The following is a 9,227-nucleotide window of genomic DNA, read 5'->3' as shown; positions in this document are numbered from 1 at the left end:
CACCAGAGACATCATTCATATGCTGAGTCAACTCGACCTTAACAATTACAAAGAAAGAGATATCAAACTCAAATGATCTCCAACGAGACATGCTGAGGTAAGAACTCCATGTCTTTCCTCACTTTGATTAGCCATCATTGAAAGAGAAGCAGAGATCCCAATGGGTGCCGCACAAATTTGCTTCACAAATTGACCAGACTTACCAATCTAACCACTAAATACAGGTCATTACCAAACTAACTTTAAGAATACCAGAACTGTCTATCGAATCTTATTTTCTTACCTATATCTGCAGGACATGCTGGGGATCCAGGGCCAGGTGATATGACAATATTATCAAAGGCCTTCACTTCATACAATTGATGCTGAATATATTCCCAGGTCCACTCATCATTACGTACCACCACTGGAGGTACTGAAGCAAAAGCAAAAGAAAAAGATTAAATTGCAAGAAAATAAAGCCACATCCTCACCTGAAAACTGAGCAAACAACCAAAGTGAAATATTGAGACTAATCAATTGTTCACGAAAACACCACATCAAATAATTACAAAAAAATAAAATCCTCATATCATGAACAAAAAATGAATGATATAGCTAATGAAATGATGAATTGGGGAACTAGTTCTATGGCTTCTTCTATATGTATCAAAGCTTGGGTGTAATGAGTCAAGAGGGAACTAGATAGTTAGCTGATAAAGTGTAGATTATCCAAGTCCATAAAGAAAAAGGTCAACACAAATATCTGGAACTTATATAAACATCCTTCCCTAATTGAAAGAGGCATAATGTCAGGCTTTAGAAATAAGACTTGAGGACTGGGCATCATAGGACATCACAGTCCCAGTCAATAACAAACCATTTTGTTATGGTTGAGAAATCCAACAAAATATCAGCCTACCCAGGAGCAAAACACACAAAATCGTGGGGAAAGTTAATATTTATATTAGTAACAAAAATTATTATAAAGTTGGGTTGATGTAGCCTTTGCTGGTTGTTTGGTTTTGAAGCTGCGAACGAAATTGAATTTGGTTCAAGTGTCTAATCTGCTGAGGACATGTAATAGCCCAGATTAGGGTTAAAACTGATGGTGGGAAATAGTTGTTTGAATTTAGAATTATAGGGATCATATCTAGGAATGGCTTAGGGTTTTAGGCTGAAAGAAGGATCAAGTGTAAAGTTGAAGAAAAGGAAGATTTCCTCAATTTCAGCCTATACTGATGGTGGAAGTGGGTAATCTGCAGCTTCAAACCAAAGGTTATGGTTGCCAATGACAAGTTTATCCTCCAAAAATGGAAGGTTTCTGATGGCGGAATCTTCTGGAGCTGGAGTTGGGTCATGTTAGGATTAGGGTTACCCAATTGCAGTATGGAGTTTAATGAAAATAAAATTAATAGGGAAAGAAAGGGAATGGGGATCATGATCTCCTAACCAATGCATCCGACTTACAAAGACAGATAAATGTGAGGACTGATTCCAAACTAAGCAATAAGAATTAAGAACGAAGGTTTTAATTAGCATCCAAGGGGATTCCTCATGGACTCTGAATCACCAGTGAGTACAAGACTTCAAACACCAGTAGCTTCACGACAAAAGGATGAATCATACAAGAGATTGTACAAGCAATATAACAACCTGTTCTATTCATTCATCGAGTGAGGCATATATAGAGCGCAAATCAGCATTACAAAAGATGTACCATTACTAATAGGATTTGACTTGGAATCAAGGAAAAATCTCGGTTTTGAGGCTAGTTTCAAAACGGTTGTGGTTGAAACCTGCAAAATTTTGGCCGAAACATGGCAATTTTTCCCAAGTAGTTTCGACAAAAGTTCCGTGACATTTACAAGGGTTTTTTTGGGTCTAATTTCTTGCATAGTACCTATTTAAAGTATAAAGAACACAATGAGTACGGGTATTTTGCTAAGAGAACCAATGAAAAGTTATCATTCAAGTGTTAATATACATGAGAGGTTCTAAAAAGAATGGACTTTCAAAAAATTGAACAAATTGTATTGCAAACATAATGTTTGGCCCAAAAAAAAAAAAGAAAAAAAGAAAAAAAAAAAGGAGTACAAAATACAAAAGCCAAAAACCAAAAATAAACTCCTAGGCTTCAGTCAAAGTTTAGTGCGTAGGTGGATCGATCCCTTAAGTCACGGAGTACTTGATTATTGTACAAATGCAGGCCAGCTCATGGTACGCTTAAACTTGTCCTTGTAGTCCATCACTGCCCCTGTATAGTGGCATCATCAACATAAAATAGAAATCCTAGCCTTGGGAATGTATCGTAAGGCTATGGACTATAACTCGATGATGACCGGTTGAACTAGCATAACTGGGTGCCATGGTCCTAATTGATATCTAATGATGGAGTTCACAAATGATGTACCTGATCCATCCCCATACCCATATGCAAACATACTACTAGAATTACCAAAAGACCCTCCAACTCCACCATATGCTCTACCATATCCATATCCATAACCCCCATATGGTGCAGATCCTATACTCTTCATGCCACTATCCTGGGATTGGGAATCAACGAAGGATGATGGTCTCCAATATCTAGATACTCTACCTCTAGGCTCATCCAAGATCATGGATCCCACTAAGCCTGTCAAGCTAACCATATCCATCTGAGAACTATCATCCTGATGTCCACCGTCGTATTTGTGATGGTTGAATGTACATGCACCATGGTGTGAATCCTACGTCACGGTTGAACTGAGACTTCCTTGTGAACCTCAATGGTGGTACCTCCTCAGACTAAAAACTCCTCTATGGTTGGGCTCAGCTGGTGGTCAACCACCACTATGACCATCATCATCATCAACATCCCCAAAACCATCACCAACACCACCATCATCATCACCCTGGGCCTCAATAGGTGGCTAGGTGGCATCATCACCAGTGTTGAAAGACCATAGGTCATCTTCAACGTTCATCAATGCACCGAGGTGTGGCACAAATGGGTGGGCAGGCGGGCTGTGCATGCACATTCCCCTCTATGGCCAAGAAGTCATCCACATCAACACCCATCCCATTTGTAATGCCAACTGCCTCCTCATCCACCAATGGCTCTCCTCTAGCGCTAACCAACTCAAATAAGGGGTTCTCATCATCATCTTCCACCTTAAATATGTCAGCCAACTCAATTAGGGCATTATCATGTTCCATCCCTGTCTAATGTGCTCATTTCTTAGTCATATTATAGTACACATAGACAAGGTCTTTAAGACACTTCGAACCTAATTGGTTTTGCTTCTTTGAGTGAATGATGTTGAAAGTGCTTTAATTCCGCTCACATCCAGTGGCAGAACATGTGAAGAGCACATTACATGCAATCACTAACAAGTTGGGTGAGTTAGTCTCATATTGCAACCACCACTCAATTATAACAAAAAAAAAAATAGAATTCAATTATTAAGGTCATAAGTATAAGAGTAAAACTAAAAGAGAGAATACATAGAGATCTGGATTAACATGTAGTAATGGTTTCACAGGCCGATATTGCACAGAGCAACCGAAACTTCCAACAACATCCCTGAAGGACTTCATCTAAAATAAACAATAACTAGTACAACCACAACAGCAACAAACAACAACAACAAGCCTTTTCCCAACTAAATGGGTTTGGCTACATGGATCCTTGCCTTCCAATAAGTTCTATTTGAGGCATGTTAAATACAAGGCCTAAGCTCTGCATAGTGTTTTTTACCATTTCTCTGAAGGTTATCTTAGGTTTACCCATAGTTCTTCTAATTCCTTCGATTTGGATTGAATCACTATTCTATACAAGGGCATTAAAGGCCTTGGTAGAATGTGCTCGATTTTCTCATCTCATAGCTTGTCATTTATTGATCTAGTCCCGGTCTAGCTCTAATATGATCATTGCTTTCATTATCCTTCTTAGTTTGCCACTCATCAATCTTAGCATCTTAATTTCTGCTACACTGAGTTTATCTACATGTTGCTTCTTAACAGCCCAATAATCTGCACTATACATCACACCTGATTGTATGACAATCCTATAGGATTTCCCTTTCAGCTTTACAGGAATACGTCGATCAAACAAGACCCCCGACGCACCTCTTCACTTGCATCCACCTTATTTTAATTATTCGGAAAGATCATCATTATATCACCTTTTATAGTTGAGATTGAGCCAAGGTACCTAAAATAAAAACTTTGTGGAATCTCCTTCAAAAAGTCTCCCCACCTCATTATCCTTCGGATCACAACAAAAGTTACACATTAGACATTTTGTCTTCATTGTTACTTAGTTTAAAGCCTTTTGATTCCAAGATGGTGCATGTAACTACATCCAAATCTAGAGGGAGTGCAGGCAAAAATCACTAATTTAAATAAAACAACCTAGTCATGTGATTTACTAAATATTCACATGATTACTTAATCCAACCCACTAACTGAACCAAATGAACCAAATAAAACCTGGTCCAACCAATAGAGTAGAATACCAACAACTAAAAGTATGGAGCCTACTATATACTACTTTTGGTACTACTGTTTATTCTTCGTTTCAGGTAAAGGTTAGTGGTACTAATTAGGCAGCTTCTTCTTGGACTTCTGGTGACGTAGGTATTGGGATTTGTATCATGGGTTCAAACCTAGAATAAACATAATAAAAATGAAATAACAAGCTATGAATAAAAATACCCCTAAGAACCACCATCAATGCTAATATAACTAAACAAATAATCTTCAAATTCCAAACATAATTGAAGAAAGAACAAAAAAAACATGGACATAAAAAAGTCACCAAAAAGTACATGTCTACAAGTGAAGGAGTGACTTACCTCCATTTATGACAGATAATTCGTGGTAGACATTGTAAGTATAACTATCATAGTTGTCAATCAATAATGTCCTCACAACTTTGAACTTCAGATTTGCCTCGTCATTTAAATGTTTCTTTACCACATTTGATTCTTGTGACTGCCCAATCACCAGATGCGAAGAGACACCAACCTTTCTGTCATCACAGTTCAACACTAGTAGCTGATCTTGCCTAGAAAAACAACCAACCCGTCCTACAGTTCCGGATGTTGGTAATCTCTGATCCGTGCTCTGTAGACCCATGGAACACGGAGATGGGATCATATACGATGGTGAGGCTAAACTGAAATTCATCTTTGCCTTCAGAGATAAATGATAATTGATATGACAAGCTGCCACCGACTCCATACTTTCTGGAAATAGCAAAATTATCCAGTTAGAGATGCCTTAAAATTTCTTCTAGCAATGCCATATAGATCATGTTAGCAAAACTCGAGTACTACTATGGGGGGGGGGGGGGGGGAAGTTATTTCTTAGGTGAATAATATAGCAGATATCATCGTTCGATGAAAAAAATTTAACAGGGTAAGCAGAATAGTTCAAGATATCAAATAACATTTAACAGTATGAATAAGAAACAAAAGACTACTGCTGTAAGTGAATTACAGAACAAACGCCCAGTGGCAAAGGAACGGAACACTAATAACCTTATGCCATCAATCTTTATAAAGGCCTAAGCCCACAAAATACAAGCTTTGGTACACACGAAGCTCCTTAAGATTTAATACTTCATGTGGCCCTTCCAAAGCATAAAACATCAAAAGAACAGCTTTGATTAACGCATGAGATATGGAGGAGAGATAAAGATGAAAGCTTGTTTTTATCCTACGTTAACACAAAAAGATTGGTGATCAGTGGCTGAACCAGAGAAATCTCCAACCGGGTATCCAGACAATCCGTGTCAATTATCAACTCTGGGGCAGTCTAACAATCTGTAAATAAGCATTTACCAACTCCTTCAAACTCTACGAAATTAAAGACACATCATTCCACAACAATTCCCACCTTATTTCAAACTGAAAACCAATGAACAAGTTCTCGAGATTTCTCTTACCCAGGAAGTGTAGCAAAAAACCCAATGAAGATACAGACATGAAATCAGAACCCATTCCAGAAAAATCTCACCTTTCAATGAAAGAGAAGGATCCCCAGTGGTAAGCTTTGCCGTTAAGAAGAGTACGGAGAAGGGCGGCAGTTATGAACTCAGTCGCTTTATATGTATGGGTCAAATCCTTTATACTCCTTACGCACACGACACTCTTAATGTAAGCCGTAGATTCGAACAACGAAATCCTAATCGTTAATTTTTTTTAACCATCAACTAGCAACAGCGGTGAACCATCTTTATCAGATCCTATTTATTTTTCTCTTATCTTCTCCGGCAGCCACGATGACGAACTCAAGCATCTGCAACTTACCTGTAATTTGCCTCACCAGACGATACACTCTGGTTTTCTTCTCGTTCCAAAAAGAGATGAAGAGGAATAACTCCCCTTCCTAGGAGAAATTCTGTGGAAAAGGGATTTCAATTCCTCCGACTAATAATCAAAATTCTGGTTATGTTTTCAATACTCAGGGCGTTTTAAGGTTTGAGCGGTGGTTCTACGCCCACTCCCGTTACATTTATAGCCTAAATTCCTCCCACGCTTTTCAAGATTGAACTTCGGAAATCCTCCACCTTGTACTTTGGATACGTATGGATTCAAATTCAATTCCTTGCATGATTCCTTGCAGATGCGCGTGGGGTCTCTTTGTATTTTTTGTTTGGTAACTCGTGGGGTCTCTTTGAAACCCTTAGATTCGGTGACTTCACTTGGTAATTGGTATGGAGTCCAATGGCATATAAATATAATCCTTCTTTTTCTTTTGGGTAATTTTCATGTGGACCCCTTAAGGTTTGGTCCAGGTCACTTTTAATCAAAAAAAACTTTCCTTTTGCATATGACTCCCCTGTAGTTTCTAGAAATAATTAATTAAGGACAAATCATAATTTTGATGACCAAAATACCCTAATGGTGCAATGGTCAAGATTGTACCATGTATGTCATTTCGATCGAACGGTTTATGTTAAAAAAACAAATTATAATTTTAATCTTTTTATTTTACATTCAAGGATCTTAAGATTTCAAATTTACAAAATTATGCCCTTGATTGAAATTCAATGAAATCCCATTTTCATTACACAAGAAAACCCTACTTCGAAAAATAACCATCCAAAGAAAGATCTAGAAGAAAAACCATCTCGACATTGGCTTCATTATGGCAATGCCTGCAATATAAAATTTTCACTGCAACATGGGGCTCTGATTTTACATCGCCTTCTGTAATGTGCACATCTACACAACCAATCGTCGTTCAAAAATCAAATTCAAATAATACTCAAAAAATAAAAGTCTGGTAAATACCCGAAATCCCCACATCCAAACTCCATTAATGATTCGTCGTTCTTCCGAAGCTCAATAGATTCAGATGCGTGAGACGATTGGTTTAGGTGACCGCTCGACATTTTTTTTCAACTAAATTTCTTCTCCAACTAAGAACCAACAGAACCTCGGAAAATAACACAAAAGCAAACAAAAAGAAGACCCAATCGATTTTGAAATGAGGAGCGGATTAAAGCGAAGAATTTATAGATCTAGATCTAAAAATATCTCTACCTTGGGTTGACAAAATAGCACATCAGCATCCAAAGATATTTATTAGCTGATGAAAAAGCTCAGAGCAGAAAGAAGAAATATAGCTAAGAATGACCTGGTGATAAATAGCTAGCGAACTTCGCCACTGCCATCAACCTTTTTATTGTTCTGGTCTTTCGATGGAACTGTGTGAAAGCTGGATGGATGTTGATGTGTGCAAAATCTGCTCAGCCCTTAGATCACCTGAGAATGACCTGCAAAACAATCATCAGATGTGGCCCGACCGTGGGGGTCAGGAGTCCACCTCTGATGGCTAAGTTAGTTAATGAACTGATCACAAAGGCTTTGAACAGTTGGAGAGCTAAAGTATGAATATGATAACTGGGAATACGATTCAATACCTCCTTTGTACGTAGGTTTTGACTTATATAGAACTTACTTCTTAATCCTGTTCGTTGAACTCGTACGTGCCTTCTTCTGATGACCGTCAGATCTAGACGGTTAGACCGTTAGTGGGGTAATGGATAACTTCCCTTGATTGAACGATTTTGATGCTGGGGCATGGCAGTTATCTGAATTGGCACGATCGTCCGCTCCCGCAAGTGTTGATAACCGTCTCTTTGACGGGTTATTCATCCCTAGAATCTCAGACTCGTGCTTGCCTGCAAACCGTGTTAGGTTTCTTCCTGAACATGCCATCTTAGAACCCGGTTCACTCGAACCTAAATCGGTCGGTTCGTCCCCGACCGGGGTTGAGGGTTGAACCAAGGACGGACCCGGTTCAACAATATTTTTTCCCATATCACGAGCCCCCTAGACCAAGCATTCGGGAACGCCGAGGGCTTGGTTTGATTCAAACCGAACGTGAAAACCGAACAATTGCTTGTTCTCATAAATGTCAAGTTGCATTTAATGCTGCTGTGTCATCACTCTCCTCGAGTTACGCGAACGTCTTCAGCTTTCATGCGGGAGTCGCCACGTGTCTGTTATAGCCAAAACCACCATTGCTTTTAACTCAAAATGACGGTTCCTCAAAATGTCAGCTTCGATTCTATTCATTTTCGCCTTTTCTAATCGTCGCCCGATCGCGATCATCAATCTAAACTGATCTTGATTATACAAGTGTCCACTGGCTGGCTTATTTAAAAACCGCCTGTTGCTTTTTCGAATTTCATTCTTGTCTGCAACTCAAAAACTCATCGTCGTCATCTCTATGCCCTAACTGCCTTTCTGCTTCCAAGCTTCTTACTCCGGCGAACAAGTAAGTTTAGTAACTTTATTGCCTTCTTTGCTTACTTTAGTTACTCCTTTCACTTTCGCATTTGTTTCTTTTCTCATTTAAAAGTCACAACCAGACTTTCCTTGTAATGGGAAGTGGTATAACCTTTGACGAGGGGCTCCCCTGAACATTACGCCAGTCAGGGCGATTCTGGTGACGAAGCCACTATCTCTATTTCTGCCGAACAATCGTATAATGAGGAACAAAAACTAATTGAAGTTTGGCGTGAGTTTGAAGAAGTGAGCCAAAAGAAAGAGATTGAGGTTCCAACCCTTCCTCTCTATTCCAAACCATCTAAAACTTCGAAGGTGGCTGCTAAAGCCCCTCAATAATCTAAAAGACCCAAAGAAGACCTGAGTTCTTATGTTTCTGAATATACCGATGCTAGGTTGACTTTGGCATTCCAACATTTTGAATTTCCTTTTGACTATTTTCTTCGACTTCCCAATTCT

General features: G+C 38.9%; 1 long non-coding RNA gene across 1 annotated transcript; it reads right to left on the bottom strand.

The window, feature by feature from the left end:
• Positions 1-288: 288 nt before the first annotated feature.
• On the bottom strand, positions 289-6,582 carry LOC149015820 (uncharacterized). The gene is made up of 3 exons (XR_016173557.1): positions 5,986-6,582; positions 4,821-5,213; positions 289-415 (listed from the first exon to the last, which is right to left on the bottom strand). It is a non-coding gene; the product is annotated as an uncharacterized LOC149015820 (long non-coding RNA).
• Positions 6,583-9,227: the final 2,645 nt, after the last annotated feature.

The sequence above is a fragment of the Hakea prostrata genome, chromosome 5 (assembly GCF_041222555.1).
Source record: "Hakea prostrata isolate BN-2017 chromosome 5, UWA_Hpros_2, whole genome shotgun sequence".
NCBI classification, from domain to species: Eukaryota; Viridiplantae; Streptophyta; class Magnoliopsida; order Proteales; family Proteaceae; genus Hakea; species Hakea prostrata.
This window is presented reverse-complemented; position numbering and strand designations above follow the sequence as displayed.